General features: G+C 43.2%; 1 long non-coding RNA gene across 1 annotated transcript in view; it reads left to right on the top strand.

Annotated features, from left to right (window-relative positions):
* The window catches only part of LOC133249424 (uncharacterized), a 79,933-nt gene extending 58,246 nt beyond the window's left edge, over positions 1-21,687 (top strand). Inside the window, exon 5 of the long non-coding RNA XR_009736947.1 lies at positions 21,279-21,687. This is a non-coding gene — a long non-coding RNA (uncharacterized LOC133249424). The remainder of the gene's footprint in view (positions 1-21,278) is intronic.
* The last annotated feature ends 341 nt before the right edge of the window (positions 21,688-22,028 follow it).

Below are 22,028 nucleotides of genomic sequence, written 5' to 3'. Positions count from 1 at the left end.
CTATTATTCAAATTGCCGTTTATCATCTCCGTAGTGGAATTCCATCAGAACTTTCTGTCTTTTTTATTTACCCCACAGCTGAAATCCATTCTCCACACTGCAGCTACAATTATCTTCTAAGTCATCATGTTCACCATGCCACTCTCTTGCTGAAAAATCAGCCTGTGACTTGGTGAGCTAAACTAACTTGGAAACCCTCATATATACATAGTTCAGTTCAGTTCAGTTCAGTTGCTAAGTCATGTCCAACTCTTTGCAACCCCATGAATTGCAGCCTCCCTGTCCATCACCAACTCCTGGAGTTCACTCAAACTCATGTCCATCGAGTTGGTGATGCCATCTAGCCATCTCATCCTCTGTCGCCCCCTTGTCCTCCTGCCCCCAATCCCTCCCAGGATCAGAGTCTTTTCCAATGAGTCAACTCTTCACATGTGGTGGCCAAAGTATTGGAGTTTCAGCTGCAGCATCAGTCCTTTCAAAGGACACCGAGGACTGATCTCCTTTAGAATGGACTGGTTGGATCTCCTTGCAGTACAAGGGACTCTCAAGAGTCTTCTCCAACACCACAGTTCAAAAGCATCAATTCTTCGGCGCTCAGCTTTCTTCACAGTCCAACTCTCACATCCATACATGACTACTGGAAAAACCATAGCCTTGACTAGACGGACCTTTGTTGGCAAAGTAACGTCTCTGCTTTTTAATATGCTATCTAGGTTGGTGATAACTTTCCTTCCAAGGAGTAAGCGTCTTTTAATTTCATGGCTGCAGTCACCATCTGCAGTGATTTTGGAGCCCCCCAAAATAAAGTCTGACACTGTTTCCACTGTTTGCCCATCTATTTCCTATATATATATAAACCTAGAAATTTAAATACATAACTGAGTTCATAGGAAAGAAAGATGAATGCTCTCCTGTCAAAAACAAAAAGAAACACTGAAAACCAGGGTGGCTAGCACATGAGTTGATGCCATGGCAGTCCTGGGAGTGATCATTAGACCTTGAATGGAACCTAGTGGTGAGGGGCTGTATTTTATCAAGAGATGCAACAGAGTGAAACTTTGACCTCCATATTTGGCTAATATCTGCTCCTCAGCTCTGGCTTTAGCTTTGGCTTTTGGAAAGTCAAATGTTCAAATATCTGCCTCATCCTTGAACTTGTGCATCATCAGTAAGCATGTGATTGTATCCAACCATTTACTCACTGATTTCACCAGTTTTCCCACTTATGTCCTTTCTATTTTCCAGGATCCAATCCAGGATACCATACTCCATTTAGATTTACTCTATTTTTAGTTACATATTCTTTAATCACCTCTTCTGTGATGATTTCATGTTATCATTTTCTATAGATAGACTAGAAAGATAATACATTTTCCTCTCTAACATGATTAATCAAATTTGTTTTCTATTATTGATAGTTTAAATTTTTTCTTTTAGCTTTACAACTCTTTTTGGTAGTGTCACATAAACATTTAAGATTGTGGTCAACTTTGGGAAAACCACTACAAAATTTCTTTCACATATAAGTTGTAAATATATACTATGTAATTGTATACATTGTAGTCTCAAATATCTTTATAATGGAAAAAAACTTCTATGTTGATTAGATACTGAATAAGAATGAATCCTCCATTTATAGTTTTACATTTCTGATATTATAAGAATTTGCTACAGGCTGGAACATTATATATATAACTATACATCTTAAACCTTGTTTCTCAACCATCCACATATTTTTAGTGCCAGGCATTGTAGGGTTTTTTACATCTCCATCCAACCTCTGACACTGTGTGCCAGGCAAGGCAGCATGTGGATGGTAGGAGTGTTTTTGGAAGCTATTCCAAAATCTGTACACCCGGCAATAACTAAATTACACATGGAAATGACTGCAAACCACCTAATATATCCATGAAACCCAAAATAAATGTAGGCCAACTCATCTTCCTCCTACTCAAACCCCAAAAGGCCCATGGTCATTCCAATGCCACCACCATGAGAAGAAGTTAGAAAAAAATTATAGTTAATTAATAAAAACTGTTATTTTTCTGGATTTTATACTGTTTGTTTTAGGTGTCAGCTTTTAAAACTGTGTTGAGATTTCTTTTCTCATTGTCAATATTTACTTTCATTCTTAGTCTTGTTTTTATAGCTGTGTTGTTTCTTTTAAAGAAGACTCCAAACTGCATAAGCTTTAGGCCCCAAGAAAACTGGATCCACCCTTGACTGAGCGAGTTCACCGGTCATACTCGTTAGGGGAGAGCTACTAAAAGACATTCTTCAAGAAGAAGGGAACTGAACTCAGAAGGAAGAGGTAGGATTCGAGAGGCAATGAAACAATTAAGTAAATGTTAATTGAGTAATAACAACAACAATAGTACTAAGCCGTTCCTCGTTGGAGAAGGTGATGGCACCCCACTCCAGTACTCTTGCCTGGAAAACCCCATGGGCGGAGGAGCCTGGTAGGCTGCAGTCCATGCGGTTGCTAAGAGTTAGACACGACTGAGCGACTTCACTTTCCCTTTTCACTTTCATGCATTGGAGAAGGAAATGGCAACCCACTCCAGTGTTCTTGCCTGGAGAATCCCAGGGACGGGGGAGCCTGGTGGGCTGCTGTCTATGGGGTCGCACAGAGTCGGACACGACCAAAGCGACTTAGCAGCAGCAGCAGCATTGCTTCAGTATACAACATAAGTGCTGTGAGGTGGCTGCCAAGGTCCCATAAGATAGAGTCTTGTTCTTTTTTTCAGGCATCATTCCCACTCACCACTGACTAGAGAATAGTCTCGACTCTGTACCGCCCTGGGACCTCTAGGCATTCTCACATTCTGTTCCTTCTCCCTGTAATACTGTTCCCCTCCCTTCTTAAGGAAGGGTCGCCTGAGCCTACCAGCCTCGAGGAGGGGCCCCTCTGGCCTGCTGCCACTCTCTCCTACACTGACTGCTTGCTTGTCTGTGTCCCCTGCTAGACTGGGTCCCCCGAGGCAGAGCCAGAGCCTGGTTTGCCCTCTGCTGAACCCCAGCCGCAAGCAGAGCCAGGTGGGCCAGCTCTAAATATCTGCTAAGAAAATGGATAAACAGCAAACTGCGAGTGAAACCAAACCTTCTGCTTCTCAGCCCTTGTCCTTTCAACTACTGTTAACAGGTATTCCTAGTAGCCCACTTTCCTGCCTTAGTAAACACAGTTGAATGAGAACAGTCCCATCTCATTCTGATGACTGTGTCCTTCCTCATCACCTGAGGGTACAGCAGATGCTGTAACAACGGATGGGGCCCCTTCCATATCCTCTCAGCCTACCCCGGAAGTGGCCTGCAGAGCACTCCATGCTGGCCTGGGGCTCCATGTCTCTCTCCGCCTAAGGACATCCTCTAGCTGTGTGTGTGGAAGCGCACACCAAGAGCAGAACCAGCCAACAAGGACCGCTTCATCAGTTCGACAATCGGAGTCCTGTTCCACAGTCTCTCCCAGGGTGCCCTGCAGGACTGACCTCCAGCTGCCGAGAGTCTCCTCTCCTCTCCCTCACATGCTCACCTCCCTGCTAAACTGCTGCCTGCATACCTTCTAAGACCCTGGTTCCAGCACCACCTGCTGTGGCCCAGCAGAGAAGCAGGAGCAGGTGCAGGAGATAGAGCAGAATATGGTTTGGATCTGGGATATAGCTCTAAAAATGTTTGAAAAGAAATTCCTGAAATGTGTGAATTTCAATAGAACAAATGTTTCTCCTAAAGGCTTGGGGAAGTTTCAAACTTCAAACACTGAAGGAGGAGAGTCTTAGAAGCATAAGAGTTTATAGACCCATTGACAGGGAGCGTGCATGCTCAGTCACTCAGTCGTTCAGTCATGTCTGACTCTTTTGTGACCCCATGGACTGTAGCCCTCCAGGCTCCTCTGTCCATGGGATTCTCCAGGCAAGAATACTGGAGTGGTTTGCTATTTCCTACTCCAGAGGATGTTCCCAACCCAGGGATTGAACTTGCATCTTCTGCATCGGCAGACAGATTCTTTACCACTGAGCCACCTGGGAAGCCCTATTCAGAGGGAGAGGAGCATTGAAAAAGCAAATCTTAGTTAACAGAAATTTCATTACAGTGACTCAGGATAAAGTGCTTCTCTGGCCAGCACGTTGGCTGGTCTCCTCCATTTTAGCATGGACAAATTGAGCAGGGGAGGCTCACTGTCAGATTCTTAGGCTGGGACCCAGCTTCCAAGGAATTTAGGAAACCTGCTCCTGCCACCTTCATAAACTCTAAGTATTTGAAAACAACCAGGACCACTAGGGCTGTCTCTGTCCTCTGACTCATCCCATGGAGGCAGGGCTCCTGGAAAGAAGCCTCAAGAAGGGACCCTGGAGTGGTCCTCGCCATTGCCTGCTTATATCTTGCTCCTCCAGGAAGGGAAAGGCTACTGCCTGGAGCTTCCCAAGTCTCTTCCCAATGCCCTGGGCTCCGGGTCAACTGGCCAGGAGTCAGCCATCCCTGGGAGTCACTCCTCTTAGATAGAAAAGCCCAACCAGGTGTTTGGCAGCTTCCCAGATTGTAAATATCTCTCCATTTCCCCGGAGGTGGCAGACTCCAACCTGCGACAATGAAAGTGGAAAGTCTTAAAAGCTGAGCGGTTTTTAGACAGATACAGAGAGTCTGGAAGGAAAAATCCATCTCTGGGTCTAGTTATCTGGAAAGAAGGAGGCAGACTCATGAAGAGGTTTCCAGAGAGGACTAAGTGTGCAGATGGTAAAACCATCAGTGGAGGCTGCGCCCAGGATCCGCACAATGGGTGCCCTGTATGCCGTTTGGGGACTTCTGTGTTTAAATGTTTGTGATCCCTGTCCCCCCTGCAACCTCAGGCTGGGGTCTGCTAAGAAAAACAACCTGGCTCGCAACGGCATTCTTCCAGCTCCACTTGAAAGTTTAAAAAACCCTTGGATAGGAAAATAACCTCAGGGAGCCAAGGCTTTCTGCAGTTGGCGAAGCCCTGGACCCAAAATACACATAAGAACACTTCGCTTTGAAAGGCCTGCAGTATTCCTATCTGAGTCATCTGAAAACAAATAAAAAGAGACCTAAACAAACAAACCTAATTGTGCACAGAAACACGGCCAGGTTTCCAGCCTGGCTCCCCCTCTGTTTTCATTAGTCAGAAGCCAATATATGCAGCTTTCCTGGTATCCAGAACAAGCAAAATATTAAAAACAAATTGCCGAGGTTTCTCCCCTTCCCTCATGGTGCAGCGCTCAGGCCAAGTTCCTGACTTCTCTCTGCCTTGGTTTCTGAACCTCTTTCCGTCAGTCTTGATGGACAGCTGCCTGCTTACCAGGCTGCCTGTTGTCGACCAGCAACCCTGATTGACGGTGACATTCATAAACGTCAGCCATTATTGGACACTCGGATGAAATTTAGAGAGACATCCAGGTCTTGAGACATTATCGTTTTTACTAAAAGTCAAAGCAACTGGTTTGAAAAGCAAGCCTGCCAACCCAGATTCACTTAGGACAAACCTATCCATTGCTCTTGCCTGCACCCTACCCCTTGCCTTCCTTTTCCCCTCTTCTACTTTTCACCACTGAGTGGGCATTCCATTGTAATGGATATCTCTTGGTTTTGCCCAGTCATTTTCCTTTCTGGTAATATCACCCATTTTCTCTTTGGAGAATCAGTGCTCCCCGAAATTTTAGTCCCTGTAGTTTTGCGGGGGTTGGGGGGGGGTGCTTTCCTCACTGACCTTGCTTCAGGAGTTTGTGATCAGGGTCTGGCCAATCAGTGTCACCAAAATTCATGTGGGGATGGATACATCCCGTTAGGCTGTTGAGACAGAGGCTGGAACTTTTGCAAAGACTACTGGGAAAGAAGCACACTTATTTCTCCAGCATTTTTAAACTGGCAGAATTAAGTCTAAAGCTGCTGGTGGTCACAATGACACCATGTGGGAAGAACTTGTCTGACCAGAAAAGCAGAGCTGAGTGATTGAGAGGGAAAAGAACTTGCACAACATCATTTGAGCACCTGGATCCAGCTATGACTGAAGACTAATCTACTATGGACTTTTCTGTTATATGAACAACCTCATTTTCAATTGGGCTGTTACATCTTGCAACTGAAAGAAACCTAAAACACACATGTGCACACACACCTCTTTCAAAAAGCTGTGTGAAATTAAAATTTTGCATCTTCCAAGTGGACTGTTACCCTCATCCTTTTGTTTCAGGAGGCAACATTCTTAAGAGGAAGATCTGTTCCCCATGAATTTCAGTTTCAGCTAAATGTGGCAGAGAAGTCTAAGAGACAATTTACTTTAGCCCTGAGTCCTATGAGAAAAATTGCCTTCATCTCTCAGTGTAGTAAAAGATGAATGAATTCTTTCACCTAACTCATTTTTGACACAAAGAATCAAATAATGTAGCAAATACTAAGGAATTTCTTTGCAGTCCTTGGCTTGTTCTGATGACCAATTCCAAGCATCTTATTCTGTGAGGCCACAGAGACATCTAAGTGCCACGATTAGTCTAGATCCAAAGCATGTGAAAAACAACAATAAATCCCTGCCAAACAAAAACCAAAGTAACCAATGACACATAGACAATTTGCGGGTAGCAATTGAAAGTATAGGACCAATAAGCTTTTTCCATGTTTCTTGTGACATGAATAGGGGGAACTTGGGCCTCTTACCCCATCTTGATAACTATCCAGAAAAGAAAGTCATGTTAACTCCTTTAGTCTAAATCTCCAATTAAGAGTGAATATCAGGATGGGGTAGGGGATAGTATAAAGGGATATAACCTGGATTTGTGGAATTGGGCTAAGTGATCAGAAGAATGAACACATTTTGAAATGATTAGTTTTGAAATTACTAGCTATCCCTCTTGAAGGAATTTCATCAGAGTTTGGTTCAAATGTCGCATGCTCAAGGAAGCCTTCCTTCATGTTTTCGTTAGAAAGTATCACTCCTTCCTTTTGCTCTTGCACAAAATTCAAAATATTTGATATTAGAAATAATTGTAATAAGATGGTGAAAATTTTTCCTCACAGAAGTGTCCTTGGGGAGATCATCAGAATAAATAATTCGGTAAGTTTTTTTGGGATGAGGAAAAGGGTAAGATCTCAAAGTGCATTGTTGAGAAGCCTAAGATGGTTCCTACCCTGATTTCTAAGCTGGGTGGGTTTAATTTGCAAATAGAAGAAGAGAAAATATTTTGATGTAGGGTAGTTGAAAGAGAGCTGGTAACTTTGCGTTTCAAAGAGGTGGTAGAGAATTTGGGAATTGGGGGTAGTTGCTGGTGAGGCTGGGGGCTGCTCCAGGAAAGGTTTTGGGCCATGGGGGGATAAAACCCTCCTGGAGGTGAGCAACAGAAGAGGAGCTTTGATGAACAGAAACATCCAGATGGGAAGTTTAAGCTGATGACTGATGGGTACCAGATGTCCCTTTTCTTGTTTCCTCAGTGACTGTGTGTGTGCTTTGTCACACAGTCGTGTCCGACTCTGCAACCCCCGTGTTGCAGCCTGCTAGGCTCCTCTATCCATGAGATTTTCCCGGCAAGAATGTTGAAGGGGTTGTCATTTCTTCCTCCAGGAGATCTCCCCAACCCAGGGATCAAACCCACATCTCCTGGGTCTCCTGCATTGACAGGCAGGTGGATTCTTTACCACTGAGCCACCCGGGAAGCCGTTTCCTAGTAAAGCCTCCAGTAAAATCTCCACTGCTCACAAACACATTTGCCTGATGTGGAACTCTGAAGGGGAAGGATTTCTGTGTGCAGGTCGACACAGGCAAAAGCAGAGAAAACACATGCAGACAGACATAAATCTGAAGTTCAAGCTGACTTCTGGATTCCATTTACCTGCATGCCTCTCCCAGTGGATAATAAAGCTCTGGGGGAAGAAGGGGACTGGCATTTGCACCCATTTAAAAAATTTTCACCAAGATGAATTGATGACCTAACCTGTAAGGAGATAACTGCAACAAAAATTATGGCCTGTGTGTCAAAGAAATTGTTGTCATTGACTAAACTCCTGGGGCTCAAAATATATTGTGATCATTATTATTCTGAGTGCATGAGTATTAAGGAAAAGACCAGGGAAGTCCTGGTTGCTGGAACTGGAGTGCCAACGGGACTTTTATTTTATACCTTTTCTTCAAATTATAAACAGGTATAGTAAGGTGAGCTTTATTGGTATTTTCTCCCACACTGATGCTGAACTGGCCTTGTCTAGCCTTGACCAACAGAACATTAGCAAAAAGAGGCATGAGAAGTAAAGTGATGCTCTGTCTCCTGAAGCACCAAGAACGCCGTGACTGTCACCATGTGAGCCAGCCTTGGCTAGCTGCTGGATGATGGGGGATGCAGATACCCAACAAGCCACCCCTACCACCCTGGCTGACATCAAGTCAACTGCCAGACATCTGAGGAGGCCATCCTAGGCCATCCAACCCCAGCAAAGCCAGTCCAGACCAGAAGAATGCCCAGCTATCCCGCATAGTTGCCAGAAAGCTTAAATGTTGTGCTTTCAACCACTAAGTTTTGGGGATCATTCATTACCTACTGGAAACTGACTAATAGGCCTTTATCCCATTTTACTGGTTAGGACATCAGGCTTAGGGAGACTGAGAAAATTGCTTCAAGTCAAACCTCTAGTTAAATGATGGAGCTGGGATTCAAACCTACATCAGTCTTATGTTAGCCTGATCCATGTAGTTCTATAGCCTCTGTTTATCAGAAGGAGCTTAGTTTCAAGCCCAAGATAAGAGCCTCCTCTGCAGCACTAGGGGGACAGTGACTAGAAGGGGTCTGATGGCAGTGCTGACTTGAGACTGAAGTGCTGGGTGTTAAACCTATAATTCCCACCTCCTGTGGTTTTCAAACTAGTCTGCATGTGAGACTCACTGAGAAGTTTTTAAAAATCCTGGTGCCCAGATCAAATAAATCAGACTCTCTGAGGGTTAGAGTCAGAATTTTTAACTCCCTATTAATTCTAAAGCAAAGCCAAGGTTGACAATCAGTGTCTTCAACTGCCCTGAAAAGAAAGAGTGGAGGTTGAATAAAATTGGTGCTATTTAACATAGAAACTTGCCTGGAGAATCCCAGGGACAGGGGAGCCTGGTGAGCTGCCGTCTACGGGGTCGCACAGAGTCAGACACGACTGAAGCGACTTAGCAGCAGCAGCAGCAACATAGAAATGTCTCCAAGGAAGTAAGGTTGGGGCCTCCTGAGAAAGAGAGATCAGGAATAATGGCATAATTGATTCAACAAACATAAAATATGCACCAGACACTGGGTTATTATTCCCTGCCTTCAAGGATTGCAGACATGGCAGTTACATAGATGCGTCATCACAGTCACATGACGACAAATATCATACTTATATTAATACGATCCAGATCAGAGTAGTATCTTTAGAAGAGGTGCTTACTCTTTTCAGTTGGGTCCCAGAAAAGATGACCCTGGAGCTGAGACTGATGGAGGGGAGGAGATCTCTGCTCATTAGTACTGCTACCAATGGACCGGGCATTCCAGGGAGACTGGTTGGCCCTAAAAGCTGGGAAGATGCAAAGGGGAATCAAACACTTAGAGGACAAGCCAGAGTAGGTAAAAGGGAATCATACTCCCTAAGGCCTCATACAAACATTGATCTTATGTGTCTCTCAATAGATTGTGTAGAGAATCACCTGGTCATTATAACGGGGATAGTACTTGGACCCCTGTTCCTGGGAATTCCAAGTCCTGTGCACACATGCTAAGTCACTCAGTCATGTCTGACTCTTTGCAACCCCATGGACTGTAGTCCACCAGACTCATCTGTCCATGGAATACTCCAGGCAAGAATACTGGAGTGGGTTACTATTTCCTCCTTCAGGGGATCTTCCCGACCCAGAGACTGAACCTACATTTCCTGTGGCTCCTGCATTGCAGGCAGATTGTTTACCACTGAACCACCTAGTCCACCAGGCTCCTCTGTCCATAGAATTCTCCTGGCCAGAATACTGGAATGGGTTGCCATTACCTTCTCCAAGGGATCTTCCAGACCCAGGGATTGAACCCAGGTCTCCCACAATGTAGGCAGATTCTTTACCATCTGAGCCACCAGGGAAGCCCTCTAAATCCTGAGCCCGTGGCAATAGCTGCAGAGCCCTCTGGTGCTTCATTCTCAATGTGTGGTCATGTTGATGCAGCATCGGCATTACCTGGGGACTTCCTAGAACTGCAGAAACTTGGGATCCACCCACGCTTACTGAAACAGAATCGCATTTTAACAGGCTGCTGCGGCTGCTGCTAAGTCGCTTCAGTCGTGTCTGACTCTGTGCACCCCATAGACGGCAGCCCACCAGTCCTGATTAATTCCAAGGCACATTAAAGTTTAAGGAGCACTGTTATAGTGCCCTCTAGCACCCATGTGTTGAATATACTCCCACTCAGCACACGATCCAAACCCAGGGCACCCCTTGCACATTGAGCTAAGCCAGCCCTGGTTTGGGTGATAGCAACCAACAGGAGCTGTCAGCCAGGCTGTGGCAGGGACATGTTAGAGGAGATAAAAATATGTATGGAGCAAGACACAAGGTCAAGAACTAGGAGCTAGCATCAGGAACAAGTGTACTTTGAGGTTAAGAGTAGAGCTTGTGCCCTTCCTCCATCCCATCCTTGGATCCCTTTATCCAGCGATGTTTCCAAACCATAAATGTTGGCACAGTCAGCAAAACTGCAACTAAGGACCTGCCTCCAGCCACCATTCCCTCCCACTATTGTGAGATTCAAGGATTTATGGGTTTAAAAACAAAGCTGGGCTGCCAGAGCCTTGCTCTGCCAGGTCTCAGGTGGTCGAAGAGTCCTGGAAGGCCCATGTCCACCCATACATGAGCCTCAGGAAGCTCTGCTGAAAGCTGGGCGAGGGCAGAGCCTTCACTTGTTAAGCAGACCAAGGTCCATGGGCACATGTGATGGTCTTGCCTGCTAAACACTTCTCTCTGCTTTTTGCTTCAGAATCACCAGCAAGTTGCATTCCTGACCGGAGATGTCAGGGGGACCTCATATGAACTGCCAGTCGCCAACTCACTTCTGAGGTTGGAGGAAATGGCTAGGAGCCTGCCTCCCTTTCCAGCCTGGAACCGGGTCATGTGCAGTCCCCATTGCTCACTCATGGGCCACCCACTTGGCTCTAGTTCCGCTTTGGCAAATCTTGCTCCTGGCAGGCTGGATCCACAGGAACCCTGTTATTTCTGAGTGTGTGTCAGGGTATGTGGAGGGAGAATGCAGTTTTGCCAAAGGGGGAGTCAAGGCCAGAGGGATGGCCCTACATGAGGAGGGGAAGGAGACCCAGTTCACAGCAGTTTTTGAAATCAATTCTGTCCTTGAAATCATTCTAGTGAGATACTGTGAGATGTCAGTTCTAAGGATCTTGAGATGGACTGTGGGGTCAATGTGACCTCCAAAACGAATCAGAAGTATTTGGCTCCGTGACATAAGGTTACTGACAATCCAGCCCAGTACCACCTCTTCCAGGAAGGCCTCTTTGGCTCCCCCCACTAGCTTCTCTGTTGGTGGGCTGCTGCTGAAACCCCTAGAGTAAGAGGGGACAATTTTTCTGCTAAATGTTTCCCACCACCAAATTCTTCATGTAAAGTTCTGTTGAAGTTTAGGACAACAGAGTCACAAACCAGAGAGGGCTTTATGACTACTGCTTGATCTTGGCATCCCCCACCTACTTGGCAGAACTCCAGGTGACATGGAAACATGGCACCGCTGTTCCCAAAGTGGTGCCATGAACCTCCCCCAGAATGGCACTTCTTGGTGTCTTCTCCCATCACAGTACAGGTCTAACTGCCCTTTGGCCCCTAAGAGAAAAGGAAAGTTTCCCAGTGCCTACACTAAGACTCTGTCCTTTTCCTGACCCAGAATGATTGGTAATGGAAGTGTCTATTGCCAGTAGGAGAAAGCCCATTGAACAATTGTCCCATCGATTCATTCATCCATTGACCAACTGACCTAGTGCTTGGACAAGAAATCCCATCCAACCCACTCGACTGCAATCCTGTCTCCCTGTCTCCCTTTCTCACATAAGACACAGTCAGTACATTTTAATAGCCTGGGTTTTTCTGTCTTAAGTGATACCACCTGGGAGCCTGAGTCTTGGTCACAGCTCTTCCTCTGGCTTTAGGAGCAGAGAAGATCAGGCTTTCTGTCTTCTAGCCATTTCTGCCCTCCCAATCTCCTGTGATCAAAGGTAGGACAAGGGGACACACAACTCCCAAAGGCAAGGAATACTTTTCAATTGTGCTGAGGAAGCAAATTTCCTTTCCGTAAAGACTGAGGAAGGAAATTTTCTCTTACTCAGCAAAGATACAAAGCTGGGAGCATAATATTATTATTGCAATTGTTATTGTTAACAAAATAAATAGAACACAACTTCTCAGTCTGCTGAGAAGTTACTTCATGCTGTTGGGGTCCCCTGCACCCCCTCTAGTGGTGGGTAAGCGTTGGCCTTAGGACTAAGGTTTCCCTTCAAGTGGTCCCTCCCAAAAGGAGCAGAGAATGTGCCCCACCAACAAAGTGTTTCCTCTATTTTACAACCACCTCCAGCCTGGCATATCTCCCAGCTTCAATACTTGTAATTGTTACAAATATGTGACAAATATTTGCTCTGTGCCAGGCGTGGAGTTGAGTGCTTTTCACATAAGACCTTGTTTCATTCTCATAGAAATCCTGGAAAGTGGCTCCTATTGTTATTTTCCATGAAAAGATAAGGAAACGGTCTCAGAAAAGTTAAATGTAATGTCCAAAGTCCCATAATGAGTGGCTGAGGCAGATTCAAACCCTTGTCAGACTCCAAGCCCATTCTCTCAGCCATCATACAATATAAACCCAAAAATGGAATGACATCACCAGGAGAACCTCACGTCCTGGAATTTCCAGGCCCACATACATGTCAAATATCCTATGCTTTGTTCTCATAAAAACACTTGAGTTTTTCAGATATGTCTTGATCTGGGTTTTACAATATGCTCACTCTAACTGCTTCTGTTCTAAACTTGCCTCAACAAAAGCCTCTACAGGGTGCTTTTGAAAATACAGTTTCCAGCATCTTACCCCACACCTACTAAGTCAGAATCTCCAGGAGGCAAGTCAAGACATCTGTATTTCTAAAACAAATTCCCAAAGTGATACTTATGATCATGTAAGTGTAAGAAACTATCTCCAAACTGTACACCTAGCTCTGCCAGATGCCGAGATGGAGGGAGGGGAATAAAAGATGGGTAAGTGATGGTCAGGGAGCATGTAATTTAGTTAGGAGGAAAGGCAGATGGATTCAGACCCACCATATATACAATTAGACAATAACTGTGTGATTCTGATTATGGAACAACTATTATTCAGGAAAAAGGTACACTGTAGATTGGGAGACTCAGAAAGACCAGGGAGGACTGCATGGAGGAGGTGGAACATACAGTGGGCTTTGTAGGATTGAAGGTGGGAGGAAGAAAGAAGATATTATAGACAGGGAAAGCATCAAGTGCGGAAGCCTTGAGAGGAGAACAAGTTTGGCATTTTTACAAGGAATGGAGTAGGTCAGCCAACCAGTCAGGGTGGGAGGAGGGTAGAGAAAGAATGTGCAGGAAGGAACTAGCCTCAAGCAGGGCAGTTTCTATGGGTAGCTCTAGGGAAATATGGCGGGTTTTGGAGTGGATGTGTGTGTGTCCATGTCTCTCAGTTGTATCAGACTCTTTGTGACCCCATGGACTGCAGCCCATCAGGCTTCTCTGTCCATGGAATTTTCCAGGGAAGAATACTCAAGTGAGTTGCCATTTCCCACTCCAGGGGGTCTTCCCAACCCATGGATTGAAACCACATCTCCTGTGTCTCCTGCCTTGGCAGGCGGATTCTTTACCACTGCACCACCCGGGAAGCCCTCTAGAGAGACCACTCGCGTGATGAAAGGGGTGATTAAGTAAGGTAGAGATCCCTGTACCCCAGCTCCTTAAACTATGACCGCAGATGAGAGGTAGCATCTCTGGCTCCAAAGAACACCCAGGGGTGCCTGACATCTGGGGCCCCTGGTGCCTCACACAGAGCTTTGCAAGCAGGGCTCCTGAACCTACAAGAGCTGTCTTCAAGTGAGGCATCAGGCTGAGAGGCAGGGAATGGGGTGGTGAGGTCGTGTGTACCTGTGGCCTATATAGAGAGGTGAGGAGGGAGACAGTGTTGACACATACATATCAGTACAGGGAAAGGCTTCAGACAAAGCCTGCAAGTACTGGAAATTCTGCTTAAGCTACCTCTAGCTAACTGATATGCCTCTAAATTATCTTAGCATCAAAGCCTGATCAACCATATGGGGAGAAAAATTTGCCAAAAAAAGAAAGGCTTATTCTGAGAGAAACCAGGAGCCTGGTCTGATTGCCCTGACACAGAGCAGACATGAGCCAAGGCTTTCTGGAGAAGAAGCGGGACATTCAGAGGAACCAGCCTCACTGGTTGCCATGTTACGTGCCAAACGAGCTGCCCTAGAAATTAGAGGCTGAGTTGGTCAAGACTCTGGGTTTAAGTGATAGGAACCCAAATTCAAAGGAGTTGAAGCAAAAGGGAAATGGACTGGCCCAAGTGCTGGAATTATGTAGCTATTTGGCTCCAGGCATGGCTGAATCCAGGGCACTCCTGTGATATAATCAGGACTGTCTCTAGGCAGCTATAAGCTTTGTTTTCCTCTGTGAGGGCTCATTCTCTGGCACTGTTTTTCCACATCATAGAAAAGGAGATATCCATCTGCTCCAGCCAAGGTCCTTCAGAAGGAGGGAGACCGTCTCTCTCCTAGAACCCATATTGATCCAATCATCGTGTCCGACTCTGTGCGACCCCAGAGATGACAGCCCACCAGGCTTCCCCGTCCCTGGGATTCTCCAGGCAAGAACACTGGAGTGGGTTGCCATTTCCTTCTCCAATGCATGAAAGTGAAAAGGGAAAGTGAAGTCGCTCAGTTGTGTCTGACTCTTAGCGACCCCATGGACTGCAGCCTACCAGGCTCCTCCATCCATGGGATTTTCCTGGCAAGAGTACTGGAGTGGGGTGCCATTGCCTTCTCCAACTGGAGCCTATTGGCACAATATTCTTTTCTCTTTGTTTTTCATGGTGATGTGAGGATGTGACCCTGGGTGGTATGAATGGGATTTTTTTTTTCCAATTAAAATTCTGAATTGATTATTGGTGTATATAAAAACAATAATTTTTAAAAATGTTGACTACATGCAGCAGCCTTGTTAAACTCATTTATTCATTCTAATAATTTGACAGTGGATTTTCTTGGGGTTTTCCTTGGGACTTCTTTACAGATGATTGTTCTACTTGCAAATAAAGACTTTTGTCTTTTTCCTTCCAATTTGTATACTGCTTATTTATTTTTCAAGTCATTGCCTTAGCAAGGAGCTCCAGTAAAATATTGAAGAGTTGGTGGAAGTGAGCATTCTTGTCTTGTTTCTGATTTTACTGGAATGTTTCTAAAGTTTCACAATAAATACCAAGCAGTCATTTTTTTTTTAAAGGGGAAATCTTCAATATATATTATCAGTTGAAACTTGTATATATTGCTTATAAATTTTCTATACCAATGCTAGCATACTAAACACATTGTTATGGCACCTTCCTAAGCCTATGTGTATGTGCTTGCATGTGTCTTTGAATATCTATGGAAGGATCCAGAAGAGACTGGGAACATGAATGGCTTTCAGGGAAGAGAACTGAGTGGCTGATGGGACATTAGTTTCAACTGTCACTTTATCTGTTAGCTCTAAGCATCGCTCATCTGTATTCTTAAGTTTTGATATGTAATACTTTTAATGTTTTTCCATTCAAACTATTTTCTGTTCCATGACGGCTTCTTTTCTCTTATTTAGAGTACATTGCTTAGCTTCTAGACTTTTGGAAGTTTGATATTCCATTTAATCACATTTTGGACAGAGGCTGTGGACCTTATTTTTTTATTTCTTCTAAAATACTGTGATCTAATATATAAGACTTCCAGAAAAACATCTATTTCTGCTTTCTTGACTATGCCAAAGCCTTTGACTGTGTGGATCACAATAAACTGTGGAAAATTCTGAAAGAGATGGGAATACCAGACCACCTGACCTGCCTCTTGAGAAACCTATATGCAGGTCAGGAAGCAACAGTTAGAACTGGACAAAAAAAAAAGCAGAGATACTACCTTGCCAACAAAGGTCCATCTAGTCAAGGCTATGGTTTTTCCTGTGGTCATGTATGGATGTGAGAGTTGGACTGTGAAGAAGGCTGAGCACTGAAGAATTGATGCTTTTGAACTGTGGTGTTGAAGAAGACTCTTGAGAGTCCCTTGGACTGCAAGGAGATCAGGAACAACAGACTGGTTCCAAATAGGAAAAGGAGTACGTCAAGGCTGTCACCCTGCTTATTTAACTTCTATGCAGAGTACATCATGAGAAATGCTGGGCTGGAAGAAGCACAAGCTGGAATGAAGATTGCTGGGAGAAATATCGATAACCTCAGATATGCAGATGACACCACCCTTATGGCAGAAAGTGAAGAGGAACTAAAAAGCCTCTTGATGAAAGTGAAAGAGAAGAGTGAAAAAGTTGGCTTAAAGCTCAACATTAAGAAAACTAAGATCATGGCATCTGGTCCCATCACTTCATGGGAAATAGATTGGGAAACAGTGGAAACAGTGAGAGACTTTATTTTGGGGGGCTCTAAAATCACTGCAGATGGTTATTGCAGCCAAGAAATTAAAAGACGCTTACTCCTTGGAAGGAAAGTTGTCACCAACCTAGATAGCATATTGAAAAGCAGAGATACTACCTTGCCAACAAAGGTCCATCTAGTCAAGGCTATGGTTTTTCCTATGGTCATGTATGGATGTGAGAGTTGGACTGTGAAGAAGGCTGAGCACTGAAGAATTGATGCTTTTGAACTGTGGTGTTGAAGAAGACTCTTGAGAGTCCCTTGGACTGCAAGGAGATCCAACTAGTCCATCCTAAAGTAAATCAGTCCTGGGTGTTCATTGGAAGGACTGATGCTGAAGCTGAAACTCCAATACTTTGGCTACCTCATGCAAACAGTTGACTCATTTGAAAAGACTCTGATGCTGGGAGGGATTGGGGGCAGGAGGAGAAGGGGACGACAGAGGATGAGATGGCTGGATGGCATCACTGACTCGATGGACGTGAGTCTGAGTGAACTCTGGGAGTTGGTGATGGACAGGGAGGCCTGGCGTGCTGCGATTCATGGGGTCGCAAAGAGTCGGACACGACTGAGCGACTGAACTGAACTGAACTGAATATCTAATTAGTTTCTAAGTATACCACATATACTTGAAAATAATGTATTCTTTACTTCATAGGTACGGCATTTTATACAGATTTAAAATCATTGAATTCTTTTTGCTTAAATTTAAATATTTTTTGTTGGCTCTATGTAACAGTCTTTATGAGAGCAGATAAAATTTTCCACTATGACCTACCTATGATAATAGGTATTTCCAATATTTCTGGTAATTTGACCAGTTTTGCTTTTTATATTATGAGATTTTATTGGTAACGCCATACAAGTTTATGACTTCCATATATTCTTTATTATTATTATTATTTATATTTTTAATTTATTTATATTTTTTAACTTTACAATATTGTATTGGTTTTGCCATATATCAACATGAATCCGCTACAGGTATACACGTGTTCCCCATCCTGAACCCTCCTCCCTCTTCCCTCCCCATACCATCCCTCTGGGTCGTCCCAGTGCACCAGCCCCAAGCATCCAGTATCGTGCATCGAACCTGGACTGGCAACTCGTTTCCTATATGATATTATACAGGTTTCAATGCCATTCTCCCAAATCATCCCACCCTCTCCCTCTCCCACAGAGTCTAAAAGACTGTTCTATACATCTGTGTCTCTTTTGCTATCTCGTATACAGGGTTATCATTACCATCTTTCTAAATTCCATATATATGTGTTAGCATACTGTATTGGTGTTTTTCTTTCTGGCTTACTTCACTCTGTATGATAGGCTCCAGTTTCATCCACCTCATTAAAAATGATTAAAATGTATTCTTTTTAATGGCTGAGTAGTACTCCATTGTGTATATGTACCACAGCTTTCTTATCCATTCATCTGCTGATGGGCATTTAGGTTGCTTCCATGTCCTGGCTATTATAAACAGTGCTGTGATGAACACTGGGGTACACGTGTCTCTTTCCCTTCTGGTTTCCTCAGTGTGTATGCCCAGCAGTGGGATTGCTGGGTCATAAGGCAGTTCTATTTCCAGTTTTTTAAGGAATCTCCACACTGTTCTCCATAGTGGCTGTACTAGTTTGCATTCCCACCAACAGTGTAAGAGGGTTCCCTTTTCTCCACACCCTTTCAAGCATTTATTGCTTGTAGACTTTTGGATCGCAGCCATTCTGACTGGTGTGAAATGGTACCTCATAGTGGTTTTGATTTGCATTTCTCTGATAATGAGTAATGTTGAGCATCTTTTCATGTGTTTGTTAGCCACCTGTATGTCTTCTTTGGAGAAATGTCTATTTAGTTCTTTGGTCCATTTTTTGATTGGGTCACTTATTTTTCTGGAATTGAGCTGTAGGAGTTGCTTATATATTTTTGAGATTAGTTGTTTGTCAGTTGCTTCATTTGCTATTATTTTCTCCCATTCTGAAGGCTGTCTTTTCACCTTGCTTATAGTTTCCTTTGTTGTGCAGAAGCTTTTAAGTTTAATTAGGTCCCATTTGTTTATTTTTGCTTTTATTTCCAATATTCTGGGAGGTGGGTCATAGAGGATCCTGCTGTGATGTATGTCAGAGAGTGTTTTGCCTATGTTCTCCTCAAGGAGTTTTATAGTTTCTGGTCTTACATTTAGATCTTTAATCCATTTTGAGTTTATTTTTGTGTATGGTGTTAGAAAGTGTTCTAGTTTCATTCTTTTACAAGTGTTTGGCCAGTTTTCCAAGCACCACTTGTTAAAGACATTGTCTTTAATCCATTGTATATTCTTGCCTCCTTTGTCAAAGATAAGGTGTTCATATGTGCATGGATTTATCTCTGGGCTTTCTTTTTTTTTTTTCCATTGATCTATATTTCTGTCTTTGTGCCAGTACCATACTGTCTTGATGACTGTGGCTTTGTAGTAGAGCCTGAAGTCAGGCAGGTTGATTCCTCCAGTTCCATTCTTCTTTCTTAAGATCGCTTTGGCTATTTGAGGTTTTTTGTATTTCCATACAAATTGTGAAATTATTTGCTCTAGCTCTGTGAAGAATACCGTTGGTAGCTTGATAGGGATTGCATTGAATCTATAAATTGCTTTGGGTAGTCTACTCATTTTCACTATATTGATTCTTCCGATCCATGAACATGGTATATTTCTCCATCTATTAGTGTCCTCTTTGATTTCTTTCTCCAGTGTTCTATAGTTTTCTATATATAGGTCTTTAGTTTCTTTAGGTAGATATATTCCTAAGTATTTTATTCTTTTCTTTGCAATGGTGAATGGAATTGTTTCCTTAATTTCTCTTTCTATTTTCTCATTATTAGTGTATAGGAATGCAAGGGATTTCTGTGTGTTGATTTTATATCCTACAACTTTACTATATTCATTGATTAGTTCTAGTAATTTTCTGGTGGAGTATGACTTCCATATATTCTTAAGGGTTCATTTCTTTCAATATTATCTCCTGCACTTCTTTTGCACTACTAATGCTTTTTTGCTTTAAATTCTATTTTGTCTGATGTAAGTATTATAATATTAGCTTTCTTAATGCTAGTATTTGCATGCTATATCTTTACCCATCCTTATTGTAATCTTTCTATGTGACTTTGTAAGTATGCCCCATGATTTTAAAAAATTCAATCGGATAATCCCTGCCTCTTTATCAGTGAATTTATTCCATTTACCTTTACCAGAATTCCTGATGTATTTGAAGGTATTTCTACCATTTTATTTTGTACTTTCTATTTGCCATTTTTTAATTGTTTCCTTTTATTCCTTCCATTCATTCTGCTGCATTGATTTAGTTTTCTATATTCCCTCTTTTCCCTTTCTGTTGGTGAAGAAGCTATAGGTTCTTTTATTATTATCTTCATAATTAAAAAAAAATCTAAAGTCACTCAGTATTTCTATTCTCCTTTATACAGCATGAAAGGAAACTAGTTTTTTTTTGTTACTTATCACATTAATTTTGCTTAAGTTTTGTCTCTTCTTTAAAAGAACAGTATTTTTATATAGCTAATAGTACTCTGGTATTGTATATTTGAATGTTGCTAAGAGACCAGATCTTAAAAGTTCTCATCACAAGAAAAAATTTGGAACTATGTGTGGTGACAGATGTTAACTAGACTCATGGTGGTGGTTCAGTCACTGTTGTGTCTGACTCTTGCAACCCCATGGACTGTGACTGTCCAGGCTCCTCTGTCCATGGGATTCTCCAGGCATGAATACTGGAGTGGGTTGCCATTTACTTCTCCAGGGGATCTTCCAGACCCAGGAATTGAACGTGGGTTTCCTGCATTGCCGGCAGATTCTTTACCCACTGAGCTACAAGGAAAGTCCAACTAGACTCATAGTGGTGATCATTTTGAAGTATATACACATACTGAATCATTATGTTGTACACCTGAAACTAATATGATGTCTTATGTCAAGTATATCTCATAAAGAAGAAAATTCAGTGTTTTTGCTTCTTACTGTGGTATTGGAGAAGACTCTTGAGAGTCCCTTGGACTGCAAGGAGATCCAACCAGTCCCTCCTAAAGGAGATCAGTCCTGGGTGTTCACTGGAAGGACTGATGTTGAAGCTGAAACTCCAATACTTTGGCCACCTGATGCAAAGAGCTGACTCATTGGAAAAGACCCTGATGCTGGGAAAGATTGAGAGCAGGAGGAGAAAGGGATGACAGAGGATGAGATGGTTGGATAGCATCACTGACTCAATGGACATGGGTTTGGGTGGACTCCAGGAGTTGGTGATGGACAGGGAGGCCTGGCATGCTGTGGTTCATGGGGTCGCAAAGAGTCAGACACAACTGAGCGACTGAACTGAACTGAACTGAACCAACATAGAAGGTCAATTCATTATTATTTCTTGACTCTCATACCTTCCTTTCCCTTGAATTATTTTTTATTGTCATTGAAAATATATGTTAATAATTTTAATGAAGGTCTATGAGTAATATATGCCTTTAAGCTTTGTGTGCCAAAACATTTCCTAAAGTAGTTGGAGTTAAAATTTGAGACTGTCATTTATTCATCCTCATTATCCTGAATATATTTCTCTGCAGGGAGAAGCAGTGTACACTGATGGTGATGAGCATTAGGAACCACATCCACTTAATTTGAGTACCAACTCCTCCTCTTACTGACTGTAATAACCTGGACAGGAGTGACAAAAACTTCCTTTTGGTCAGTTGCCTCAGCTATAAAAAAGAGGATGATGGAGGCTTTCCTGGTGGCTCAGTGGTAAAGAATCCGCCTGCCATGCAGGTGACATGGGTCCGATCCCTGGTCCAGGAAGATCCCACATACTGTGGGGCAACTAAGCCTGTGTGCTACAACTACTGAGCCCACGCTCTGCAAGCTGAGAGCCACAGCTACTACGCCTGCGCATCCTAGAGCCTGTGATCTGTGACAAGAGAAACCACCTCGAGGAGAGACAACTGAAGAGTAACCCCACTTGCTGCAACTAGAGGAAAATCCACCCAGCAATAGAGACCCAGCACGGCCAAAGAAAAGTAGATAAATAAAAACAATAAATTTTAAAAAAGAAGATGATGATGAGAATCCTAGCTCACAGAATTCTTGTTAGGATTAAATTAGTTAATTTAATCAAAATATCCAGTGTGGTGCCTTGCACATAGTATCATTCAAATGCTAACTGTTATCATCATTAACCCTTTTCTGTTGCCAGTGAGACAGTAGCTGTCAGTCTAGTTGTGATTCTTTTCTAGGAAATCTAACTCATCTCTCTGAAAATCTCTTTAAGATTTTTGATCTTGAGTGTTCTGCAGCTTCACTCAGGATGCACTTTGCAT

This window comes from Bos javanicus, chromosome 6 (assembly GCF_032452875.1).
Source record: "Bos javanicus breed banteng chromosome 6, ARS-OSU_banteng_1.0, whole genome shotgun sequence".
NCBI lineage: Eukaryota > Metazoa > Chordata > Mammalia > Artiodactyla > Bovidae > Bos > Bos javanicus.
This window is presented reverse-complemented; position numbering and strand designations above follow the sequence as displayed.